The following is a 26,252-nucleotide window of genomic DNA, read 5'->3' on the forward strand; positions in this document are numbered from 1 at the left end:
CTATATGATAACACTTGTATGTGGAATCTAAAAAGTACAACACACTAGTGAATATAACAAAAAAAGAAGCAGACTGACAGATATAGAGAACAAACTAGTTGCCGGTGGGGAGAGGGAAGGGAGGAGGGGCCATATGGGGGTAGGGGATTAAGCGGTCCAAACTGTTATGCATAAAATAAATAAGCTACAGAGATATATTGTACAACACAGGGAATATAGCCAATATTTTATAATAACTATAAATGGAATATAACATTTAAAAATCGTGAATCACAGGTATTGTATACCTGTAACTTATATAATATTGTACATCAACTATACTTCAATAAAAAAAATACACCTAAAGACGTAAAATGAAAGGTAGAAATAGATTAATAAGCCCCATCTTGAGCTCACAAACAATGCAAAGAACTGATAAATATCTTTGGAAGCTAGACAAGACCTCCTGCCTCTGTCTTCCTTGCAGATTTGTCTTGGCCAAGCCTCCTTCCACTAGGCCTCTACCAGTTTTCATGACACATCTTAGTTTCTGTTACCTTATGGCTGAGAAGGCTAGCTGGGACTTGGAGTGAGGTGAAACATCTTAAGTAGGCGGCACATGCATTTATCCTTTTTTTTTTCTTTTTATTCTTTTATATGACCAAGCTTAGAAATGCTTGTCAGAGAACATCAGACACTTCCTGAGGTCTCAGAGTCAAACCTCCCCTCCACTATCACCCAGGAGAGCTGCTCTCTCAAGCCCTGAGTCCCCCAGCACCATCTGGTACATTACATACTTGGAGTGCTTTACAGTTTGTAAAGAGCTTTCGAGTATATTCTCTTATTTGAGCCTCACAAAAGTGCCGTGAGGCAGGCCAGCAGGCATTGTCCTGATTTTAGAGAGGGTAAAAGCAAGGGTCACAGGGGCAAGTAGACTTGCTCAAGGTGGTGTCACTAGTTAGCATTTATTTAACAGATAGTCATTGTTTTATTTATACTGCTTTATGGTTGATATTTGTTATTACAGCATGAAGCCAGATCTGCTGACTTGCTTCCCAGGACTCTTTCAGCCGCACCAGGCTCTTTCTCCTAAGGATATGAATAAAAATGGATTTTCTGCTAAAAACAGGTCAAATGACTTAATAAAACTGTAGGGAATTCAGAGGGACCTGGTAAATCCTAAATGAGTCATGCTTCATTTGAATAACAAACCAGAGGAACTCTGAAGCCTGCAGCATAAAGAAATAGAATTATACAGTTGGAGGGAACTCGTTTATTGAGACCAGTGGCTTTTAAACATTTTTAAAGCACAAAAACCATTCTTAAAATTCAGTTTTACCAGGCATCTCAATAAGAAAGCCTATCAAAGCAGCATCTTTGTAGAACTTGAGGCTTCACTTAATATCTTTGGAAAACCCTCTTATTTATATTGTACATGAGGAGACAGGCCCAGAGGCCCAGGGACAGGTCCCTCGGGGAATCTGTGAGCTGGGGCTGGAACCCCAAGCTGGTGGTATTCCCACTGAAGGGTCCCCATGCAGAATGAACTGATTGACCCAATTCACTTTTTGGTCATAATCCCCTACTGTCGCCCATATTACTAACACATCCAATCCTTTCCAGTCTCCTTTGCTCGAGCCATTTATTTCCTCTTCTCAGAATGTATTTCTGCCTACGAAACTTGCATTTTTTTTCCCCTCCACACCTGGATCAAAGGCATCTCCCCTCCCCTATGAAGTTTCCTCAAGGATCATAGTGAGAGAGACTCACAGTCTCACTTCTGAGTCCCTCTGGAATCTTTGGTGACATGCTTAGGATGTTCCGCTTTGGTCTTAGAGTCATTTGAGGCTTAATCCCACTCCTGAGATTTCATCCTTTTTGAGGACAAAGGCCCTTCCCAGAACCTAAGACAGTGTCTTCTTCCAGCTCTAAAATACCATGAAGCTATGATCTCAAAAGGTGTTACTCTAGAGTCTTTTCTTTTTTTTTTTTTCAAATGGAATTGTACAGAATCAGTCTCAGTTTTGAATACCTAAGTCCTGGCTAGTTAGATTCTTTTAAAGCTGAGCCAAGTTCCTTCCATCTTGTCCTCTTCCTCATTCTTGAGCATTTATCATGCAGCTCTACATGAACACTGACTGACCTTGACCAGGGCCTGTGAAACACACACAGTTGCTGCCTTCAGGGGCACTGGACAAGGAGTCCGAATGACCTGGCCCCCCATCCTGGCCCTGCCATTTCCTCAGCAAGCCACGCTCTCCCTTAGAGCCCTGGCCTCTTCAGCCATTACACATGCCCACTCCTCTGTGAGGAGCCAAAGACAGGTACATATAGAGGCATTTATAAACTGCAGGCTGCCTTGTTGGCCAGCCTGTTGAAATCAGTGGGAAAAAAAGTAAAGTCAGTGTCTAAGATTTCAAAAAATTGTGTAATACCAAGTAACCAGTTTATCTGAATGTTCTCTTTCTAGTAGGTTGCTGTGGCATTATACAGTTATAGGCTTCCTACCACTTGCGGTTCAGCCCTGAGGCCCTTGTATTTGCTGCTCTGGAAATCAGCTCACTGTAATCTACTGACTCCAGTTGAAAATATACATTCATTTCCAAAATAATTTTTGAACATCTACTATGTATGCCAGGTTGTTATGGGTTGAATTGTGCCTATCAAAAAAGATATGCTGAAGTCCTAACCCCTGGTATCTGTGAATGTGACCTTATTTGGAAATACAGTCTTTGCAAGTTAAGATGAGGTCATACTAGAGTAGGGTGAGCCCTACTCCATTGTGACTGGTGTCCTTATAAGAAGAGGAGACAAGAAACAGACGCAGACCCAGAGGGAAGGCTGCCATATGAAAATGGAGGCAAAGATTGGAGTTATGCTGCCACAGCCAAGGAAGCCCTAGGGCTACTGGAATCTAGAAGAGACAAGAAAGGATCCTCCCCTAGGGACTTTGGAGGGGGCATGGCCCTACCAAGTCCTTGATTTTGGAAGTCCAGACTCCAGAACTATGAGAGAATGCATTTCTTTTGTTTTAAGCCACTTACTTTGTGGTACTTTGTTATGGCAGCCTTAGGAAACTAATACATTGGCAAACTGGGCATCTAGCAGAGAATAAGATAGAGAACTTACATTTGGATGAAGGAGGCATGACAATAGACATAGATGAGTAAATATGAAAATAGCGGGTTCAGGTACTAAAAGTAGGGTCATGTGATACTGTAGTTCTTACTTGAAGGAAGAGAAGCCCTTTGTGTAGGCGGTGGGCTGGAACCAGATCATGTAGGGCCTTGGGAAGCTGTATGGGAAAAGGGGTTGTCATGGAGCCAGGGTGGCTGTGGACAGACCTAACTGGGTTATTCAAATGGATGACGGTGGTTTTGAAAGGAACGGTGGCAATGGAGGTGAAGTGAAATGGACAGATTCGAGATATTTCGTGTTGATTGAACCAAAAGATCTTGCTGACGGATTGGCTGTGGAGATGTGACAAGAGAGGAAGCAAGGATGAATTTTTGACTTAAGCCAAAACCGTTCATTTTTGAGTAGATGGTGAGGTCTTTTATTGAAGTGGGGAAGATTAGGGGAGGCACATGTTGGGGGTGAGAGGGATGGAATCAAGAGCTCTGTTAGGTTTGAGATGCCTGTTAAACATCTTTGTGGAGGTGCAAGCAAGCCATTGGTTATGTGAGTTCAGTGGCAGGAGGGCCTCCAAGACCAGGGTCCTTCTCCCTGTATGGTGACAAAAGATTTTTCCAAATCCCAAGGCCTCCAGTGAGATTGGAGAGAGTTTCTTTTTTCCTATTGGAAGGCTTCTCTTTGTCCAGGGTTATAGCTGGGCATATGCCTCCTGAGTGGCCCTGAATAACCGCTAATGCTAACAAACTTGCTAAGTAGTGTGGAAGTTTTTAAACTCCTTCACAAAGTATTTTGTGCTTCCTGCAGTGTCTTCAGAGCTGTGTCTAGCTTCATCTGCAGAGTCAGGTCTCCTGGAGCTTCCAGGATAAACTGGGTGGAAGGGTTGGGGGAAGCTGTAGGTGACCCTGGGCAGTATTTCCAGGACTCCAGGCTCCGAGCTGATTGACTAATTAAGAAAGCAGAAGAAACTTTTGCTTTGCACAGACTCATTTCCAGCACAAAGAGCTTGGGGGAAAAAAAAAAGCCAGAAATTCCTGTACACTGGGCAGGCCAAGCCTCACTCGAGGGTGCTGACTCAGAAATAGCAGCTGCTTGCCCTGGGAGCCAGCAGTTGTTGGCACAATCAAAGATCAATTAAAACATGCCATTCTGGTTTGCTCTCCCTACACCAGTCCTTCCAGGGCACTTCCTCTCACTTTCAGCTTCCTCCAAAGACTTCTTTCCTGCCTAATTAACTTGGAGCCCAGTGGCCTGTGAAGGAGGTGGCTGTAAGGAGGGAGGAGTGGTCACCAGGAGCTAAGACCTGGGGCTTGCTTGGGTTCCTCCAGCACCGTTCCTGGGACTGTCAGTAATTCACTGACCTCCCTGGGCCTCTGGTTCCCCAGCTATGAAGCAGATGGTGATTGTCCACCTTCCTGTCCTGTGCTTCCAGGGTCATCCTGAGGGTGAAGAGAGAATGCATATGGCCATGCTCCGTAAACTGTAGGCCCCTCTCCAAGTTTAGTGGTTTCTGTGACGTATAAGCATATACAATAAGACAAAGTGTGTATTTTTAACCCATCTTAAAATTAACCCTAAGAGAAAAATAATGGAATCATTCTTTTCTAGTTGCAAAATAGTTTAGAGGGGGAAGAAATCAATAATCCAGAAACTCCTGAAGTTTCTCGAAGTTGACATCTCCCTGGCCCCAGGGGCCCAGAAGTGGGGCTGTAACTGGGTGCCAGAGAATGGCTACAACACAGGGTTCCAGGAGCCTCCCAGGGAGGGTTGCCAGATCAAGCAAATAAAAATACAGGATGTCCAGTTAAGTTGGAATTTCAGATAAACGACACATAATTTTTAGTATAAGTATGTTCCAAATATTGCATGGGATATACTTATACTAAAAAATTATTCATTGTTTATCTGACATTCCAGTTTAACTGGGTGTCGGGTATTTTATCCGGCAGCTCTACAGGATGCCTGGGCCGCACCAAGCAGAGGATTCAGTAGGTCTAGAAAGCCACGTGGATGGCCAAGATGCCTCGCCGTGTCCCCAGGAGACTGCCCTGCCTTCAGCATAGGGTCTCCTTACCCTTCAAGCAATTCGGATTAAGGAAATGGTCTGTCTTTACTCATTCAGTATGTGTGTTTGAGGGCTTCCTATGTGCAAAAGGGCATTGTCTAAGTGTGCAAGACCATAAATCTAGTCGCTATAGACGTAAAGCTCAGAGAGTGTTAGAGGAAGGAGAGGAGACCGGACTCAAAGGAGACAACACGGTGAAAGGTGAGGAGGCTGTGTGCTGGGAGGAGGACTGAGGAGAAGCCAAGGGCAGGGGCTTCCCATCCCCCAGCACAGCCTCTCTCCCCGCTGACTGGGCGCTTGGGCCCCCTGACTGTCACGCCCTTATGCAACTCCTCCCTGCAAAGTCCACACACTGCCGTCACTAGTGGGCTTTGGACACAGGCTTTTCAGTGAGCTGAAGGGAAGCAGCGAGGGAATTACCTTGGGCAACGCCTCTTCTGAGGGAAGCAAATTTGAGATTTTCTCCGCAACTTGTCATTAGCAACACCAGACGTGCACAAAAAGGAGAAAGCAAAGAACACTGGCCACTGACTGTGCTGTACTCCCGCCTCAGGAGACACTTGTCTGGCCCCAGTGTCTCCTTCCTTCCCTTCCTTCCTGCCTTTCCTCATTATTTCCTGACTAACTACTCACAGAGGAGAATCAGCCAGAGTCCCACTAATAGGATGCCTACAATCAGAGGTAAGAAAGTTAAGAAGGGGAAAGAACTGAGGCCTGAGAGAGATCATGCCCAACGGAGGAATCCAGGAAGGCTTCCTGGAGGAGCTAGCATTTTGTTGTGAGGGCTGAAGCATACATAGGATTTGGACATGTAGAGATGGGTGGGTGGGGGAGACAGGTCACACACAAGCAGAGGAGAGAGCGCAAGGCAAGGAACAGAGCTGGAGAAGCCCAGAACACAAGAAGAAAGTGGTGATCAGGGAGATTTCGGACCATTCTGAGGTTGGTCTCAGGGTTCAAACCAGGGACTCAAGGGAAAGCAAAGTTTGCACTGTCCTGGGATGCTCAGAGAAATGTTCTGACCCACCTGTTTACCTGTTTTTCTCTTTCCCCTCACTTGAGCACATCTTCCTCTGCTGGAGACTCATTTATAATTCAGGCAACCTCCTTCAGAGGGAGCAGGTGTTTCTCTGGGATGAAGCACCTTGGGAAGCAGAATGTACAAGTGGAAAAAAAGCGTGTCACAGCAGAGCCGGGCAGAGAGGAAATTGGGTCGCAGCAAGGGCAGAAGGAGGAGGAGGCTTGTTGGTATGCGGTGACAAGGCAGCAAAAGAGGGAATCGTTCCCTTCCCACACCCCCTTCTGAAAATCTGGATTGACTTTACCCTCCTTCAGCCCCACTATCCATGATCTTATCACTAGACTGCCTTTCTTTGAGTCTCAACACCCCCTTCCTCCTCCAAGATGTCCCTTTAAAAATGCTCACATCCTTATGAAGGACTGTCTACCCTGGGTTCCTCAGACAGCAGAGCCTGAGGTAAATGCTTAAGTATCTGCTTTATTAGGGTGTGCAACCCCAAGAAGCAGATGTAAGGGCAAAGGGGAGTGAGGCTGAGGGAGATCCAATAGAGGGGCATATTTTCAAGCTGGCCACAACTTGTATAAAAACCACAACTTCTGCTTTCACGAGACCATCTTCTGAGAGGCCATATGACAACCATATACAACATTCCTTCTTGGTCAGGAGAGGAAGGAAGAAGAATGCATCTGCAAGCTCCCATCTCCTATGGAGACATTTGGCCCATGGGCATGAGTTCCTCTGCTCTTTCACATTGCACATGCGTGAGCACCAGGCAGGCCACGAGGCACTTTATGTGTCAGGGTCAACAGGTAAGCCCCATCCCCATGACGGTGGTGAATGGCGTGGCCTTGAGGTGTAGCACTGTGGTGGCCGGGACTGGGTGAAGGTTATTGGGACCCACACAGAACTGGTCTGCAGTGGAGACTGGGACTGAAACAAGTGGCCTTTGGAGAGGCCAGAGAGATTCTGGAGATGCCCATGTGGTATCTGGTTCAGGGACGGTCCTTCATCTTATTATTAGCAGCTGTCGCCTGGGTTACCAGTTAGCTCTTCAGCAGGTGCTTGCCTGCTGGTGACCAGTGAGAGCAGGAGCCAGACACGGATGGGACGTGGCAGTGGGTGGAGGTGCCGGGGACAGGGTGGGCGTCCGGCAAGCTCACTTCCCCACCCTCGGTCCTAGGTTGGCGTGTGGCTGTGATGCGAATCACCCTGAAAACCCATTTGGGCTGCTCACCTCTGGCTGGGAGGCAGGCCCCCTGAGGGCCTCGGCGAGCAAATGCAACCCCACACGAAGACAAGACATTAAAGGGACTCCTGAGGACCCAGCATTACTGACGGCCTATTCAAGTCAGAGGAAATCAATAGCTCTCTAGAAAGGGCTTTGGAGAAGAAACAAGTGTCCATGAAGAAAAAGGAAAAACACATACTTGCTCTCCGTGAGTGAGGGTGAGACGATGAGTCAGGATTTCCCCCAGATTGACAGTGTTTCTGTAAACTTTTGACTGACACCTGCCAAGAAGGAGGGTCTGTGTGTGTGAGTAGAAACCACTAGTAGAACCACTAGATTGATTTTCTTTCTTTTTTTAAAAAATAAATTTATTTATTTATTTATGGCTGCGTTGGGTCTTCGTTGCCACACGCGGGCTTTCTCTAGTTGTGGTGAGCGGTCGCTTCTCTTGTTGCGGAGCACGGGCTCTAGGCACACGGGCTTCAGTACTTGTGGCTCATGGGCTCTAGAGTGCAGGCTCAGTAGTTGTGGCGCATGGGCTTAGTTGCTCCACGGCATGTGGGATCTTCCCAGACCAGGGCTCGAACCCGTGTCCCCTGCATTGGCAGGCAGATTCTCAACCACTGCGCCACCAGGGAAGCCCTAGATTGATTTCTTAATCTGATTTTCCCTTACCCATCCAGAGATGCCAAATTCCAAAAGGGAAAATTACCTAGTTTTCTAAAACATATTAGTACCTTCTTTCCCAAAGCACTCAGGAAAATGAAAAAGGCTTTTAAAGCTCTAGAGGATGTATTTGAAATGCTGTGTACTTCTACCCTTGGCAGTGAAAGTAAAAACAAGCCCAGATTCCATTTGAATGGTACGGTGTCTATCTAATACTTTTCTCCAGGAATTCCAGGCCCTGCTGTGTGTAAACACTCTCTGCTTTCCCCTAAGGGAATTAGGTGGCCAGCATTATTGGTCCAATTTGGCAGCTAGTAAAGCAAAGCATGTGATGGGGGACTGATTTGTCCAAAAGAACACAGCAACAGTGTTAGGCATAGCTGTTCTCCACTTTGTCTTCTTGATTAAGTTGCTCTTTCAGACTAGAAATTATGGTAAGGACCCAATGAGATTAAGGACCTCATTGTAAAGCGGGGAGAAGAGGGGCACCAGGGATCACAGAGGGCCATTCCTTCAGGTCTGGACATTTGTTTTTTTTCTCATTCTAAAGCTGACGTCTCATCAGTGGCTGACAGGCCAGCACTCTGCTAAGCCAGCGAGGACTCTCCTGGGCCTCCCAGGACCTTTATCTGGAATCTGCGTGCTGGCGTTCGCCCCAGTGACCTCGTGTGGCTTGTGTCATGAGCTGATGATACCTGAGTTCAGTCCCCCTTTGTTAAGGGCCTTCTATATGCTGTCCTGAGCGGGGCACTGAGAGAGGCTGCACTTGGCAGAGAGGCACAAGAGAGACCATTTGGTGCTGACTCCAGTGACTGTGGCCCCCAAGGTATGGTAGTCCTGCAGGGAAGCAGCAGGGGCTGTGGGTTTCTGTCACCACTATCCAGGGCACAGGGGAAGGCAGCACGGTACTGTGGACAGCTGTCCTAGCTTTGGTTCAAACACCAGCGCTGTCACTTAGAGTTGGTGGTCTTGGGGAAGTGAGTCATTTAACTTTGCTGAATTTGGGCCTCCTCATCTGCTAAATGAAGGTAATGATCTCTACCTCAGAGCGAGGAGATTAAATTGTATAATATATGTAAGTTCCTGGCACACGGAGGCACTCAGTAATTACGGTCATTGTCATGACTGGTTTAGTCCCGGTGTCTCTAGGTGATCCGATTTTGTTAGACTGGAAGCCGTGCTTCCCTGGTTCCCTTGGTCATTCCTGTTTAGGCTTGTATCTGTCAAGAAGGTCCACAGGTGAAAAATTACAGGCATTCTGGAGCTTGCCTCAAAGCACACCCATTGTTCTCACAGGAAAATCAGGAAGCTTCCAGACTGAAGGGCCCAGGCCCCCCATCTGGAGGGTGGGGTGGAGTGGTATTTGAACACACTTGTTTTTCTTTGCAGATTTTTTTTGGAAATCTGAAAGGGCAGCGCCTATTGCTAGCGAGACAGTGTTTTCCATCTGTGTCTTCCCTCTCAGATGTTGTCTGTCATTAGGCTTGGGGGTTTGGGAGGGGATCAGATCTCCAGGGACTCAGGATCTGCCCCCAGATATCCTGTCTAGGAAGAATTCTTTTTTAAAAATGTCGGGGAAGGAGACCAAGGTGGTTCCTGGAAAAGTTTCACGGCTACCCTCCCTCCTTCTCCTCTTCCTTCCCCCTGCTCCAGAAGCTGCTCTTCCGATGCTGGCACAGCTGACCTTGACATTGACAGACAAGCCCTGCCTCCTTTCCCACAACCCATTCCTATGGGGTTCCTTTAACTGAAAGGTATGGCCTTGGGCCATTTGTGCCCTTTCTTGGGCCACACACAGCTCCATGAGTGGGTGAAACACACATTACAGATGTGCGCAGTTTGTGCAGGAGAGTGTGAATCTTTGTCATCTATAGGCTTTTGGTTTTTTCAAAGGTTACACGAGATACCGAGTGCCGCCTTCTTGTAGGCTGTTCCCCCTCACCCCCAATTCACATATTGAAGTCCTAACCCCCAGTACCTAAGAATGTGACTGGATTTGGAGATAAGACCTTTAAAGAGGTAAGTAAGGTAAAATGAGGTCATATGGATGGGCCCTCATCCAATATGACTGGTATCCTTATAAGAGGAAATTTCGCCACAGACAGGTACAGAGAAAAGACCATGTGAAGATATAGGGAGAAGATGGCCATCTATAAGCCAACGAGAGAGGCTTCGGGAGAAACCAACACTGCTGACGCATTGATCTTGGACTTCTAGCCTCCAGAACTGTGAGGAAATAAATTTCCATTGTTTAAGCCACCCAGTCTATGGTACTTGTTATGGCATCCCTAACAAAGTGTACTTCCCATTTATGCACTGTCAAGTTTTGTGGTCTGTTTTTGTTTTCAATTGGGAGTCTTTCTTTTTCTTGAGTTTGAAGGATAGATTCAAGGGGAGGTTGTTTTATTGATGAGTAAGATTTGCTAGAAATCACCTGCTGAAGCTCTTTGGCAGATTTAGAAAAGGACAAAATGCAAGCCCGCGCTCACCAATGTCAGTATATTTGCACCACGTATCCTAAACCATAGAGATAATCGGAGGAGATGGATGTATTTGTATTGACACAAGAGGTTGTGAGTTTATGGGATTTGTCCTGCCAAGTAGTACGAGGAAAAATGAGTAATTATGATAGCAAGTTTTTCATCTTAAAAATTGATTTATAAGCATCGTTAGAGAACTTGATACTTGTTTCACTTAAAAGGCTCTTTTTTATTTAACAAGAAATATGTTTCTGCCAGTTATAATTCCAGCTAACCTAATACAGTATGTTCTGGGCTTCAGTTGTTGATAATTCAATAAACCTTTAGTACCTTTGTAGTTCTTTCTGGGGCCAGAAGATTCTAGACTTTTTTATAAAAACAACTTTCTTTTGAATAGCAGTTTCAAAGAAGTCACATAACAACCCTGTGAGGCAGTACACATATCATTACTAACAACTATCATTTGTGGAGCGTTTTATATCTTACATTCATATACACCATCTTGTTTAATTGCCAGAGAAGTTAAATGAATTGGTTGAAGATACACAGCAATCTTTAACGTTGAACTGGGATTAGAATTCAAGCCAGAGCTTTTTCCATGACACCATCTTTTTTCTTTACAAATAGGCTTAGAGTTTGGTCTCTGATGGTCTAAAAGTCCTGGAACTAATTTCCTACCCATCCTTCCTGGACCAGTTCAGATGTCACCTCTTCTGTGTAGACTCCCCAGATAACTTACAACACAGACCTAATCGCTCCTTCATCTGCAGCCCCAGAGCACTTTTTCAGGCCCTTCCTCACAGTTCTTACTCCCTTTTGTTTATATTTTGGTTTTCTATGTACCCATTTTATCATCCCAATAGACTGAGCTCTGTGAGGCTGAGAGGAGGACTTCCTCAGCCCAGCCACCCCAATGCTCAACCGACAGTGCTCAATGTGTGTTAAGGATGTGAAGATGAATTGCACTCACGTGCCCCAAATGTCAGAGGTGCTCTTTGGCCAAACAGGAGTTCTCGGAGTGTATGGGAACATAGGCGCCTCATCTACAAGAACTGGATACATTTTTCCTGATGGAAGGATGACTAATTCACACTACCCCACACCTAAACTAATGCCATCTTCTTGCTACTCCCCAACTACTTCTTTACTTTGGTTTCTTCACTCTTTTGTTTTTTTCCTTGGGTAGGTGTCAGAGGTTCTAACCACCCACCCTACCTCCTGTGCCTTCCTGCCCCCAGCCCTGGTCCACAAACCTGGAGGAACTCCAAAAACAAAGTGGCCTTCAACATGTAGACTCATCGACCTTCAAATTCCAACCTGGAGCCACTGAGGAACCAGGGGTAGCAAAAACTTGGTGGGTCTGGAGGCCCATTAATGAAATTCACCTCTCTATTAACATCTTAGAAATGTTACTACTGATAGGATACTCTTTAGAAAAATTTTCAGATGGTAATTTTTCAGGATGCTGGAAGATAACTCACGATTAGCCATTTTAGCTGCTAAATATTGCTTATCTATATAAATATTTTCCATCACTGGTTTTTCCATAGTCTCTGGGTTCTCTAAAGGTGTTAGACAAACAGCGATAATGAAACATCCTCTAAAATCTGGAACATTACCACCCCCAGGACCCAGTCTCCAACCCAGATCTGACCCCTGAAATCCCTTTCTCCTCACCCACACTCCAGACTCCCAATAGCTGCTTTGCTTGAGGGAAGGCTTTCTTAAAACTGCAGGTTGAGATGCCAGTTCCTGACGCACAGGCAGACAGCAGGCTGTGCACAATTCTTCCTGGGCAATTCACTTAGAGCAAAGAGGGATCTTTTTTGAGGCTTGAGAATATCAATATGCGGCTGCTTTGCTAAAATGCTTTCTGTCTCTCACAGTCAGAGAAATCTGCTTGCCTTGAGCTAGCCTCCAGTTTCTTGTTAAGAGCTAATTTTAGAGCTAATTTGGGTTCCATTAGTATATGGTTCTGTTGCAAATCTGACATTAACATTGGCGGCTTGAGGAGAAACAAAGGGAGGAAAAGCCTTTTACCCTAACTGCAGTGATGCGGGCACATATGGTGTCATTTTTCAAGGAACAGATTTTTGTCTTTCTTGCCATTTCAGAGCTGTTTCCCTCTGAAATTACCAGCTCTAATTTAATGCAGAACATGTCTGGATGTCACTGCAGAGATCCAGTTAAACTGAGAGAGCTGGCAGGTCCCACAAATTTGCAAAAACAGCATTCATTTGCACAGTATAATGTCTCCCAAGTCCATGCTCGCAGACTGGGAATCAGCCACCGGTGAATGTGGGCTCTGCCCTTAGAATGAGAGCCCTTGAATTGTTCTGTATCTGAGGCTGTGACTCTGATTCCCCAAACCTTTGTGAGGGGAGGTTACGGCGTTTCCCATTTCACCCCATAGCTAGCTGCCCGCGTGCTGGAGCCCACATGGCTTTAACTGAGATCTGTGAATCCAACTGTGGCAATAGCAGGGAAGACTTGAGACTTGCTCTCTAATCTGAGTTCTGCCCATAGCTGGCTGCATGACCCTGTTCCCTGAGGCTCAGTGCCTCACTTGTAAAACGAGGGAATTCTCGGATTCTCTGATATCTAAGCTCAATAGCCTGTAATAGTAACTTCTGTTTATCTAACTTTTTACATTTGTCTGAGAACTTTCATGTTTGTTATGTCCTGTGATGGTCATAACGTCCTGTGGGGCAGGCATTCCTGTCTTGCACTTGGGAAATTCTGACTCAGAGAAGTGAGGAAACTTGCCCAAGGTCACACAGCTGGTAAGAGGGAGAGCTGGGACTCCAACCCAGTTGGCCTCACTCCCAGTTCAAGGCTCTCAGAAGTCAGCAGATGGAATCAGATAATAAGCTTTAAATACCGTAACTCATCACCAGGGGCCATCTTAGAGTGCAGATAGCCGTGCCCAATAGGCCTACATTGTTCAAACTTTTCAAAGGTGGGAAGACTGAACAATAACTTGAGAAATTATATTCTTGCTTTGGGACATGCAGTGTCATGAATGAGCACCCAGAAGGGGCTGAAATGTAGTAGGAAAAGTACTAGAATTGGTTCCAGTGTTGGCTCTATCTCAAGTTTCTGTGTGACTTAAACAAGTACCTTGGCCTCTATGAGACTCAATTTCTAAATGAGGCAGGTGGATAGGATGCTCTCCAAAGTAACTTCCCTTTGGATAGGTCTACAGTTCTATGGCAAAAGGTTCAATGCCAAACCAAACAGCATAGCAGCAGGTGTAAGACTTTTGGTTAGGGAGAACCCTCTATGCCCAAGACATCCAAACTCTATAAAAACAAAATGCTCCAAGAAGTTAAAAAGTGAAGCCGATTTATAAAGAGTGAACAAAGCAGGTTACTTCTGTAAGTGACTAAGCAGATGTGAAAACAGGGGTCAGAAACTCCTGCAGGAGCCAGCCAAGTTAATAACGAGAGAGGCAGGCACAGTACAGGACAGTAGGCAGTGGTGGGGACCGCAGTAAACTGGCAAGCGCTGCCTGACTAAAGGGAATGGTGACAACTCAGCTCCAACCAAGTTTTGCCAAGCAGGAATGTAGATGCAGTGCAGACAATATTCCAGCTTCTCAAGAGAACTGGAGATCTGAATATTCATGTGAAATAGCCTAATTTTTAAACATTGGCAACAAATCCAAAGACTTAAAACCCTTTCATGACAAATAAAATGTGTCTGCTAGCCATATGCTGCCCAAAAGTACCAGTTTGTTAATTCTGTGTTAACATCTGAGTTTGTGTCTATCTTTGCCTTAAACAATTCCAGAGGGCCTGTTTCCTGGCCTTACTGGGGAGCAGGCTGCAGTAGTGACCTGCCTGTACCATTCCAAGTCAACAATACTTTTCATCCCACAAATCCCATTTTCCTGTCCACAGCCTTTCAGGCTGGACCCCTGACAGGGGCCAGCACACACGCCTGGTTCCTGCTCTGCCTGCCTGAAAATAACCTTCTCCTGAAAGACAACAGTGAGAGGGGAAAAGTGTGATTTGGCCTTGCTAGTAGGGTAAAGCAGACATTATATTTTTTTCCTGCCACCATTTCTACTTTATTGGATCACATAACCATTTTTATTGTTAATTTAGGTACAAATTAATTGCCGTACAAATGAATGAAAACACAGATGAATGCTCTCACCATTACTTGACACTTAAATGGCAATTACTCGGCTTCGTAATCCAATATAGCGAGTATTAGTGCAGCCGTGGTGCATCCTTTGGCCCAACGCACTGCTAATGGGAAGAATGGATGTCCCTGGAGATCCCCTAACAACCTGAGCAAACCTGGGAGGAAGGTGTTGTCGACCCCAGAGGCTTCGTGTGTACCTGTCTCCTCTTTCCAAGTGTAACTGAATAAAGGCATTAGAGGATTTGATGGTATTTTCATGTCTCTTGTTTTTCCTCTGAGGGGTTTCTTATCACACCTGTGATTTTGTATATATTTGTCTCTTCAGAGCCACAGGTGAAACATCAGTCCTGGAAAGCATGTTGGTAGGACTCCTGTCCAGGCAGCACCAGAGGCCCCCAGCCTGGGTGTGAGGGCCCTGCTATGCCTGTAATCCCAGTGCTGGCCTCATTAGGGTCCTGATCACACTGGGCTGGAACTGTCCAGTTACTTGGCTGAGCTTCCCCCAAATGCACTATAAGCACCTTGAAAGCAGGGACAGCATCTTACCCATCTTTGTACCCCTGCTCGGGGCATGGTGCTCGGTATTGGTGTGGGCAGTGATGCTCAGAAACGAAAAAAAAATAAAGCTTGGTGAGCCCCTCACTTTATCTGTCTGCAGCACCTTCTCAGTGTATCCTCTCTACATGGTACCACACAAGTAATTTCCTCCTTTGTGTCATAGGCTTTTGTAATTTCCTGCCTAATTTTGTCATCTTACATATAACAGTGAAAGTAAAAACATCCATCTAGAAATATCTCCTTGATTTCCATTTGCCAGATCAATCTCATCTCCCCCTACCAAATAAAATGTAGTTACTTCTTGATCAGATGAAAAGATACTGTATGAGTAATGGAATTTATACTGTATAAAAATTTTATTAAGACAGGAGGAAAGTCCCTTAGTGGACAGCAGTCAATACCAGACTCTAGATTAAATCTAACAAATATTCTTTTTCTTGCCCTTCAGATAGTTGCACTGGAACTTGTTTTGAAGTTTTTATGATGAAATTTTAGATTCTCATCACAGAGAACTGAAGGTAAAGGGTTCCATTACTAGTTTTCTCTAACCACTATAGCCATTTGAGAGCCTGTTTAGAGTTCAGAGAATTTCTGAGTCACTTGCAGGAAATTTTCTTTGTCTGCATACTTTACATTCCAAGAGAAGAGCCCTTAACTTTTCGTCAAAAGTGGTTTAAAGCATCAGTTGTAAGCCAATTATAATGACTTTTTTGTAGTTGTTCTTGATTTTCTTACAGAGGTTAGCTGCACAGATTTGTGTTCAATAGACTTTTTCTGTTTTCAAGTTTGTACTCTGTATAGAGCTTAGCATAGTACCTTACACTTGATCAATGTTTGTTGAATGACTAGGTGAATGAATGAATGATTAGATGGATATCTCTTACACAGAGGTGACAAAACATTCATTTACCCTAGAGTGTTCTTCCTTTGATGATGCTAATAGAACTCATAGATTTAGACTAACAGAATGTCAAAGATAAAACAATCTGGTTCGGTATTTTTTCACTTTTCAGATTTCAAAAGCGAGGTTCAGAGAGCCCCAAGATCACTTGGAAGCCTCAAGAGGAATTTCAGGAAATTGTACCAAATATGAACCCTAAGGTAAGCATGGGTTTCCATGGCAACAGAACCTGGGCTATTTCATTACTTTCTGCTCTCTTTACATTTGTGCAATTCTCAGAAACTAGCTGGGATTCAGAAGTACATGGAAGACTAGTTCATCAAAACTCTTAAATACTTCTTGGATCTTTTTATCCACTAGTTACTATGGAGTGGAGTTTGGTATTCGGTGGATCAGAACATTCAGAGGGGTCTATTACCAATGCAAGGAGAGTGGAAAGAACTCTGCGTCCTGAGTCAGATGGGGCCCAGGCCCCAGCTCTGGAGCTATAGATCCTGAGGCGAATCAGGTCACCAAGCCCTGCCCTCATCCCTAAAGTAGAAGTGATAGCCACTGTTCCACCTTCCTCACTGGAGCTTGGAAGAGCCAATGAGATAACAGATGTGAAAACGTTTTAGAACTTGTAAAGCATGCACTGTTCTCAATGTGTCCCTAGGGACAGAGTGACCAAGCAGATCCTTTGGAGCATGGGGGTGGAGGGCAACCCCGGGGTACTGTGCCTCCCTGCTCAAGAGCTAAGAAATATAGGAAATTAACCTTCTGAGAGTCAAACCAGTGGTTCCCAACTTTTTCCTGTATAAGCCCTCCTTTTTATCATCAAAATCTTCCCCAGACCCGCTCCCACATGATAATGTTTGTACTTACAGTATTTGTCGATTAAGAAAATACATAGTGACCAAAAGCTATTATGAGTTATATCCACGGTTTAATTGTATTAATTGCTACATTTTATTAATAATTTTGACAAATACTGGTACTAGATTAAAGCAAACTGTGTTAGTTATTCAACCACCAAACACTCACAGATTAGTTGGCTTCTCAAAAGAATTCCCTCTGCTCTCAAATCAGGAAATCCTGCATTGAACAGTGAAATGTAAACATAATGAACAGGTCAGAGGCAAGTAATACAATCATCTTAAGTGGACTCTGGCCCCAGGTTGAAGTCAGACTTTACCGATGACATTAACGTATCCAAAGAAACAAGGTGTTGTTTACAAGAAGACCTGGTTGCCAGTGGAAGCCAGAGGAGGTAGCTCCACTCAGATGAGCACTGACAGCGCCCTCCCAGCCCTGCCCGGGAACATGTGCACTGACCTAGAGACTCAGTCTCAGGTCCTGGTGGAACAACTCCTTCTGTTCCACTCCAGGCTCAACTGAGTATCCTTGCTGCCAGCTGAGAGCAGCCAGACATCCTGACTGTTGTATTTTAATTGCAGTTGAATGTCTTGGCTGTAGATCGTATAGCCATCCTAGGAGCTTGGGTAAGGTGAGACCAGCCCCGAGCAATGGCTGACAGGGCTGAACCTGGCCCTGAGGCCTGTGGGTAGTCTTGGGGCCGCCACCCTATTGGCCCTCACTTGGAGCACATCTTCTTTTTTCATTACCGCAAGCCATGATTTCTCCACCTCAGCACGATTGACATTTTGGATCCAATGCTGCTTTGTCGTGGAGTGCGGTTTTGTGCATCGTAGTATGTTGAGCAGCATGTCTGGCTACTCCCTAATATACAGCAGTAACATCCTGACCCTGCCCCCCCCCCCGAGTTGTGACAACCAAAACTGTCTGCAGACATTGCCAAATATTCCTAGGCCAGGGGGAATGACACCCCCCGTCCCCCCGCCCAGTTGAGAACCATTGGCATGAACCGTTCTAGTTAAATGTCTACAGGATGCAACCACATGGGGTTCTTCTCAAAGACTAGCTCATTCCCAAATAACAGTACCTTCAATTTATATACAGTGTCGCCTTTATCCAAAAGATGTTAGAATTCTTAAAAAATCAATTTCAAGGAGCTTGTGTTAATTTAGAAATATGGTCAAGCTCCACTTCACTATAATGCAAAGGAAATAGGGATTCTGGCAGCTGAGTGAACTGAAACTTCCCTCTGATGCCCTAGTGATTCTAGGTCATCCTTCTGAACATCAACTGCCCCTTTTTTAAAAGTGTAATAGGGATGGATTGTGCTGACTAGGGGAGCCCCTGGAAGGTGTTGATATTTTGTTGCTTTTAAAAATAAACCCTTGATTTGTTTTTGATTTCTTATTATTTACCTCTTCCTCCTTAAAACAGTACCAAAAAAGACATTCCAATTACCTGAGAAATTCAATCAGTTTTGTGCCACTAAGTTGAGGATTTTCGCTAAAATGGCTCCAGCTTTCCCTAAGTAATTCTTCCACTGGAAATTCCTTCTTCTGAGAAGAGCATTCTCACCACAGTCAAACCCTTCAGCAGCATAGAGTTCATCACTGCTCCTACTTACGAAGAGAAATTTCCACCTAGTTCCATTCAGGAGTGGGGTTTTCCCGCTTGGCCTCATCCCTGCTCCTGGACCCCCAGGCCGTCATTTGCTGTTCCAGGCCTTATAAGCACTGAGAGCTGGTGCCCAGTGAGGGTTCACACTGAGCCCCACACTGAATGCCTCCACGGGCTCCCTTCTTCCCCCGCCCCTCCCCCATTTCAAGGACTCAGGTGTTTTCCCTCTTCTCATCCCGGCTCAGCTGCCTCTTCCTGCTTCCCCAAGCTCAGTTCTGTCTAGTCTCTGGGAGAAGAAAATCTGGTTCCACAAGCACTCTCTGAGCTTTTGTGTCTAAACCCAGGTTCTGTATTTATTTATTGTTTCAGTTATATATTTCTATATTTTTCAGATTATTTTCTATTATAGGTTATTACAAGATATTGAATATAATTCCCTGTGTTATACGGTAAATCCTTGTTGTTTTTCTATTTTATGTATAATAGTGTGTATCTGTTAATCCCATACTTCTAATTTATCCCTCTCCCACCTCCCTTTTCCCTTTGGTAACCATAAGCTTGTTTTATGTCTGTGGATTTTTTTCTCTTTTGTACATAGATTCATTTGTATTATTTTTTAGATTCCACATATAAGTGATATCATATTCTATTTGTCTTTCTCTGCCTAACTTACTTCACTTAGTATGATATTCTTTAGGTCTATCCATGTTGCTGCAAATGGCAATATTTCATTCTATTTTATGGCTGAGTAATATTCCATTGTATATATATATATATATATATATATATACACATCTTCTTAAACCAATCACCTGTTGATGGGCACTTGGGTTGCTTCCATATCTTGGCTGTTGTAATAGTGCTGCTATGAACATTGGGCTGCATGTACCTTTTTCGAATTAGATTTTCTTTCATCTTTTCTGGATATATGCCCAGGAGTGGGATTGCTGGATCATATGGTAGCTCTATTTTTATTTTTTTAAGGACCCTCCATACTGTTTTCCACAGTGGTTGCACCAATTTACACTCGCACCAACAGTGTAGGAGGGTTCCCTTTTCTCCACACCCTCTCCAGCATTTATTATTTGTAGACTATTTTGATGATAGCCATTCTGACTGGTGTGAGGTGATACCTCATTGTGATTTTTTTTTTTTTGATTTGCACTTCTCTAATAATTAGCGATGTTGAGCATCTTTTTACATGCCTGTTGGCCATTTCTTCTTTGGAGAAATGTCTATTTCGGTCTTCTGCCCATTTTTGGTTGGGTTGTTTGTTTTTTTTTTGATATTGAATTGTACGCGCTTGTGTGTATTTCTGTCAGTGTGGACTAGAGTGCCCTTGTGTACCAGTGAGAAGCACAGCAAAAGGGAAATATACAGATTAACTCTTGGAGATGTAACCCTGTCTTGTGTCTTACCAACTATTTGAGACAGAAATGAAGATGAAAAGGGGTAATGATCAAGGCAGCCCTGCACAGGAAGCCCCTTCCCATGCAAGCTATGTAGAGATTCAGGATGGCTGGGGCCTTGAACTCCATTTTTTTTTTTTTTTTTTGCTGCACCACGCGGCTTGTGGGTTCTTAGTTCCCCAACCAGGGATCGAAACCGTGCCCCTTACAGTGGAAGCACGGCGTCCTAACCACTGGACTGCCAGGGAATTCCCCAATCTTTTAGTCTTTTCCTGCTGGGGAAAAGGAAAAAAAAAACCCTGCTTGGGGTTAAGGAGAGCCTCTTTGGGGTCCCTGGGATATAAAGGTAGAGGTTCTGAGTTTGAGACCTTGCAAAAATCACCCCCAGTGAGAAGCCTGCTGGGAGGAGGAAGTGCAAGCAGGCTAGCCCTCACTCAAGGAGACCCCTCTAATGAGAGATGGGGAACCCATCGCAGTGGCAGCTGTTCTCCACCTGGCCAAGTCCTCCCATGACAAGCAGGAAAAGAGGGGAACCTGGTCTAACTGTGAGGCAGGGGGTAATATAAAGGCTTGCCTTACAAGTGCCATTCTCTCTTTCCCCAGCAGGGTGGGCTGGGTGCCAGCAGAGACACCCAGCAGCTGCTGCCTGCCCTATGGTGCCTTTGTGCACAAGACACATACTGTAGTCTTTGTGTGGAAAAGCCCCACCCAGGGCACCTGACACTGAAAGTGAAGCACCCATGGTATTTCAGCCTCGGCTCAGCTGCTCAGCTGGGTGCCTTCAGACTGGCACAAACTGCACGGTCTTTCCTGCCGTGGCCCTGCTCACCCCAGTGAGAAGTAAGGAGACCAAATTTATGAAGCCTACTGGATGCCAGATACTACACACACACACACAATTTCATTTAATCACCTCAACCATCATGTGAAGTAGGCATTTTTATCCCCATTTTAAAGATGAGGTAACTAAGGCTTAGCAAGGTTAAGCAGCTTGCCCCAAATCACGCAGCTAGGAAGACTTTTTGAGTCTTCACAGAAAGGAACTGATCTGGAGGCTCTGAACAGCCTTTTGTTTCCCACTGCTGCTCTCCCTGGGAAATTGTGGGTAAGCAGTGACCCAGGCAATGAAGGACTAAGAATCACACTGAGGACATAAGAGATTTCACCTGCCTCCTCAGACAGGAACGCAGGAAAGGGCTTTGCCTGGGAAGGTCTATTAGGGCAGTTCTCAGAGTGAGGCAGGACCAGCCACCTAGCATCTCCCGAGAAAAATCACTGCTCTCTTCAGAAATGCAAATTTTTTGAGATTAAAAAAAAAAATCTCAAATTTGCTTCTCATCTGTAATTTTATAATGACCATCCTATTTCCTAGTTGACTTGTGCAGCAATAAAATAGCTGGAAGGTCAGTCAGGGGCATCAAGGGGGGCGCAGGGAGGAAAGCTGGGGAATTCTGTGTCCTCCTCTGAATCAAGTGTGGGGTAGAAAGGAACCCCAAGAGGGAGGAGAGGTGGTAGCAGCTGAAAAGAAAAGACCATGCTCCCTGGGTCTGTAGGAGGAAAGTGGTCCCCAGAGAGAGCAAAAGGTGGGTAGGGGATGGCGGGGGTGGTTCTCTGCAGGACACCGTGTGTGTCCATCTCCGCCGCAGGCCTCCAGGGCTGAGTGTGAAGAGCTGTGCGGAGTTCTGCATCCGGTCGGAAGTACAAGTCTGGAGCTCCTGGCTCGGGATGCTGCAGCTGCTCGGGGGAAATGCACAATCAGAATTCTCCTAGCGCTTCGTGCCCGCAGGAATCTAGTCACGTGGTGGACGTGGTGCCTGGAGCTGGGGGGTCAATGAGAGTTCAGTCTGCGAGAAAAAGCGTTCCTTCCCTCTGAAAAAGCATTCCTTCCCTCTGAGACATATCCTGCTTCACTATGCACTGCTGGGCTTTTCCTCACAGGAAACCTCACCACTTGCGGGAAAAGGCTCGGGCCAGTGACCCGGGCCAGGTTGCTGGGCTCCCCGGCGCGCGGGAGTCTCAGGCGCATGCGTGGTGAGCCGGGACGAAGGGAAGCACTTTCCCTTCCGACTAGGATTTTTTTTTTTAGCAGAGTCTCGTTATTGATACCTCCATCTCCTTTAATTCATTTTCCTCTCTACCACAAGGCTAACTTCTCACCAAGCTACGATCTCATTCCTGAATAACTGTAGGGCGAGAGCTTTAGAGAGATCATTTCCCTCCTCTCCTACCGCTTTGCCAAGGATCTGTAATTAATTAAGAGGGCTAAAGCTTTCATTCGAATTTCCTGAGTCAAAACCAAGGCTTTGTTATTTCTGGGTTGGGGGGGTGTCGAAGAAGGAGCAGATTTCCCTCTGTTCGACTTCCTCCAGGTCTCTTGATGGGAAGGCATTTCGTAGTCATTTAGGCTCACATCGGTGATGTAAATCTTGTAGATACTCTCCCTCCAGCCCACTCAATCCCCCTCTGCCGAATGACATGCTGGACCCACGATCTCGCCCATTTTGAGCCTCCCCAGATCCAGCTTCTTCTTATTATTGATGAACCTCCCTCCACACCCAGGACCAACAATTCCCTATTTTCAGAGGGAATTTGGTTCCTCCCTGTTGTTTTCCAGTTTGTTTTGTGCTGCTGCTTTTTGTCCTTCCTCAAAAAAACCCTCATTCCTGTCAAAGACCTGTCAGAAATCACTACTCTCCTATGTAATGGGCACAGATGTCTTGTCAGAAATCCGGGCTCTCCTATCAGCAATCCCTGTTTTCCTGTTAGAAATCACTGTTGTGGTCAGGAATCACCCCACTTCCTTTAAAAATCACTGTTCTGAGAAAAATCACCACTCTTCAGAAATCCTTGTTCTCCTGTCAGAAATGCACTAATATCCTGTCGGGAGTCAACATTTTCTGTCAGAAATCCCTGTTTTCCTGTCATAAACCATTGCTCTCCTGTCAGAAATTCCTGCTCTCCTGACAGAGATCCCTGTTTGTTGTCAGAAGTCATTACTTTCCCACTGGAAATCGCTGCTCCTTGCCTGATCCTTCTCTCCACAGGATATTCAGAGTTGTTTGTCACGCTTTGACATTGATAGCTTTCCTGTGACTTCCATCCTGCTGGCTGTTCACACCTGTTTTGCTGCATCTCTTGAAGCTCAGCGCTGGGTCCGGAAGCAGCCTGGGCCAGGGGGAACTGCACTGGGGCGTCCACGGTCTCATGTGCCCCTCTTGGCTGATTACAGACAAGTCATTTTTGCTTGCTGGACCTTTTCCTCATCTCTTTGTTAGGGATGATAATATCACCATTCTGCCTGCTTCACAAGGTTATTTACTTTATTTATTTATTTATTTTTAAATGAATTTTTATTGGAGTATGGTTGCTTTACAATGTTGTGTCAGCCTCCCCTGCATAACAAAATGCATCAGCCATACACATACAGATATCCCCTCCCTATGTATAAAATAGACAACTGATGGGCACACACTGTATAGCACAGGGAACTCTACCTAAGGTTATGTACTTTAGATCAATGACAGTTCTGACTTTCAGAAAGCCGCTACCTTATTCGAGCCAACATCTCTCTTCCTATAATTTTTGTTCACAGAGCAAGTCTAATACTTCTGTGCCACAGCCTTTCACCTCACCTCTAAATCTTCTCTAACCCATTGGAAATGACCACAGTTCTCTAACATCCAGATGAAACCTGCTCGGTTCCCTGTGTAACGTGGTTTCCAGACCTGTTGCCAGCCTGGCCACATACAACACCCACCCGAAGACATGTTCTATCATAGTTTGTTTGGGTTTCCCTAAGAGTGTGGTCTGAGCATCTTAGGGGAAGCAGGATTACCACCTCTCTCCTTCTAAAACAGAGTATTAATGTGGCCCAAGATTGCATTAGCTTTTGTATCATTTACCAGATAGAATCTTCCCAGCCAAAAGCTCTATTTGTTCAATAAGTCTTTTTTTTCCCCCCATAAGAGGTTTGTAATTTTCTTTGAATAGATTTTTGCATGTCCTTTTAGGTTAAATGCAAAATACTTAATGTTTTATTCTTCAGGGAATGAGCGCGCTCTCTCTCTCTCTCTCTTTTTCCATTGTATTTCTTTCTAGTCTTCATCACTGGAATCTAGAAATGGTATTGATTTAATTTGAATCTTATAATCTGCAATGTTGCTGACCAGATTTGTCATTTCTACTAATATTTCTAGATACTCTGTATCTTTCTTGGAAGGCATGTCCATTCTCTCTTATAATGTGGAAAGCTTTATTTATGGGAAGACACAGCAGTACTCCAAGCTGTAGCATTTTTTTCCCCAGGAAACACTAAAAATGGGTGACAGCACCCTCTTCAGCAGGAGTGTTGCTGGCTATATCTAAAAGAGTATATCGTAGTACAAGGAAATGAGGACGACATTATTAGATGGGTAATCTTTAATTAATTCTGATTTCTATTTTTAAAAGTAAATCATTCAATAACTTTGGTAATTCAGCCATTAATAGCAACAAATTACTTACCACATACTTCACAACTGAGCACCAATCACACCAAAGTTGGGATGATGATTAAAACAGGCTTTTCACTGAACTGTACACTTTTAAAATGGTGAATTTTAAAGTATTATTTTTTTCCAAAAAAAAAAAATCAGGAAATATTAAAAGCATAGGCTGTGGAGACAAATATTTTGCATTTATATCCCATCTCTGCCTCTAACAGGCCCCGTGGCCTTGGGCAATTACTTAATTTCTGTAAGTCTCACTTTCAACCTATGTAAAATGGGATTATGAATTGCTCCTCCTCCATTCCCCTGATAAAAGACCTCTCCTCCACCATATGGAGATATGGAGTGGCCAAAGTATCTCATTTTTCTAGATGTAATGATAGGTGCAGATGTGCTCGCATAACCCAAAGAACATCCATTGAGATCTTGAGGAGGGCTCATGTGGATGTCAGGTCAGAATAGGGCTCTTTCCTTCTGAAATGATAAACTGTAAGGCTAATGGGAGTCAGAGCTACTGGGGCTCATCTTTTCTATCACATGGAAAGAATATACTAGAGAGCGAAGCTTACACAGAGGAGATGGAAGGAGAGAGAAATTTTTGATAATATTGTTTGAGCACATGGATCCAGCCTACCCAGAAACTAGACAGCTCCTAGTATTTTCATTTATGTGTGCCATTAATTCCATTTTATCTTTAGCTTGTATGAGTTGGGTTTCTGTCATGAGCAACCCAAAGAGGCCTAACATAGAAGTCTATTTTATAAGGCTGCTGTGAGAATTGTTTGTGGTAACACATGTAAAGCACCCAGTGCTTTTATAGAACATGTACTCAAAAATTGAAACTTACCGTTATCATCATGATCATCAATATGCAATAGATAGGGATGGTTTTGTGTCTGCTTTGTCCCCTGCAGTAGCTAAGACAGTACTAAGTATAAAGAGTTCAATAAACATATCCTTAGCAAGAAATTTATATCTTTCCCTTAATATAGAATTTAAACATGAATTAATCAGAATTTTTCCCTGCTTTCTAGTCTTAGGAGATAGAGACAAATCAACAAAATGGAAAGAGTGTTGAATTGGGGAGCAAAAGACCAAGGTTCCAGTTCTGACAATGTTTTTCACATACTGAGTGCCCTTCCCCTCTCTGGGCCTTGGTTTCTCCATTTGTCAAGTTAGGCTCCTGGGGCTAGATGATCTTAATCCCTTATGAGCTCTAAACCTGAGATTTAAGAAAAAAGAGCAGGGAATTCTTTTAACACCCCATGATTTCTTAGGGTTAAAACAAATTCAATCTCACACACCCTTTTTGCATCCCTCAGTGATACATGATCAGGGAAGTTGCGGTACTTGCTGATGACCATTTGCAAGATTCTGTGATTTTGTGTAGGAAGATGTGAGGAAGTTCAGTACTCTTCACTGGCTAACATAGAAATATTGCAAAATGCATTTTAGAATGATTTTCAGCCACAAGGCCTGAAATATAATTTAATATCCAGAAAAAATATCAATGGAAACAATATGTTTCATTCATCAAGCATTCATTTAGGCCTTCTAGACACATACTGTGCCAAGTACCAGGGAAACATAGGAACTAAGACCCAGTTCCTGAGGTCAAGGAGAGCACATCTTGCAAGGCTGTTTCCTGAATGTCTTGTTCATCAAGATTTCACTGGAGTTCAGATGCAAATAGAGATTTTGC

General features: G+C 44.5%; 2 long non-coding RNA genes across 3 annotated transcripts; both read left to right on the plus strand.

Annotated features, from left to right (window-relative positions):
* The first annotated feature begins 6,936 nt into the window (after window positions 1-6,936).
* LOC132364744 (uncharacterized) lies at window positions 6,937-10,279 on the plus strand. 2 transcript variants are annotated; one of them, XR_009502900.1, is made up of 5 exons: window positions 6,937-7,006; window positions 7,378-7,643; window positions 8,642-8,917; window positions 9,985-10,110; window positions 10,193-10,279. It is a non-coding gene; the product is annotated as an uncharacterized LOC132364744 (long non-coding RNA). The 2 variants fall into 2 exon arrangements; XR_009502901.1 differs by having other exon boundaries at window positions 7,378-7,633.
* Window positions 10,280-11,763: 1,484 nt separating this feature from the next.
* LOC132364746 (uncharacterized) lies at window positions 11,764-16,308 on the plus strand. The gene is made up of 3 exons (XR_009502904.1): window positions 11,764-11,925; window positions 15,730-15,799; window positions 16,295-16,308. It is a non-coding gene; the product is annotated as an uncharacterized LOC132364746 (long non-coding RNA).
* The last annotated feature ends 9,944 nt before the right edge of the window (window positions 16,309-26,252 follow it).

Source organism: Balaenoptera ricei, chromosome 4 (assembly GCF_028023285.1).
Source record: "Balaenoptera ricei isolate mBalRic1 chromosome 4, mBalRic1.hap2, whole genome shotgun sequence".
In the NCBI taxonomy this organism is placed as follows: Eukaryota; Metazoa; Chordata; class Mammalia; order Artiodactyla; family Balaenopteridae; genus Balaenoptera; species Balaenoptera ricei.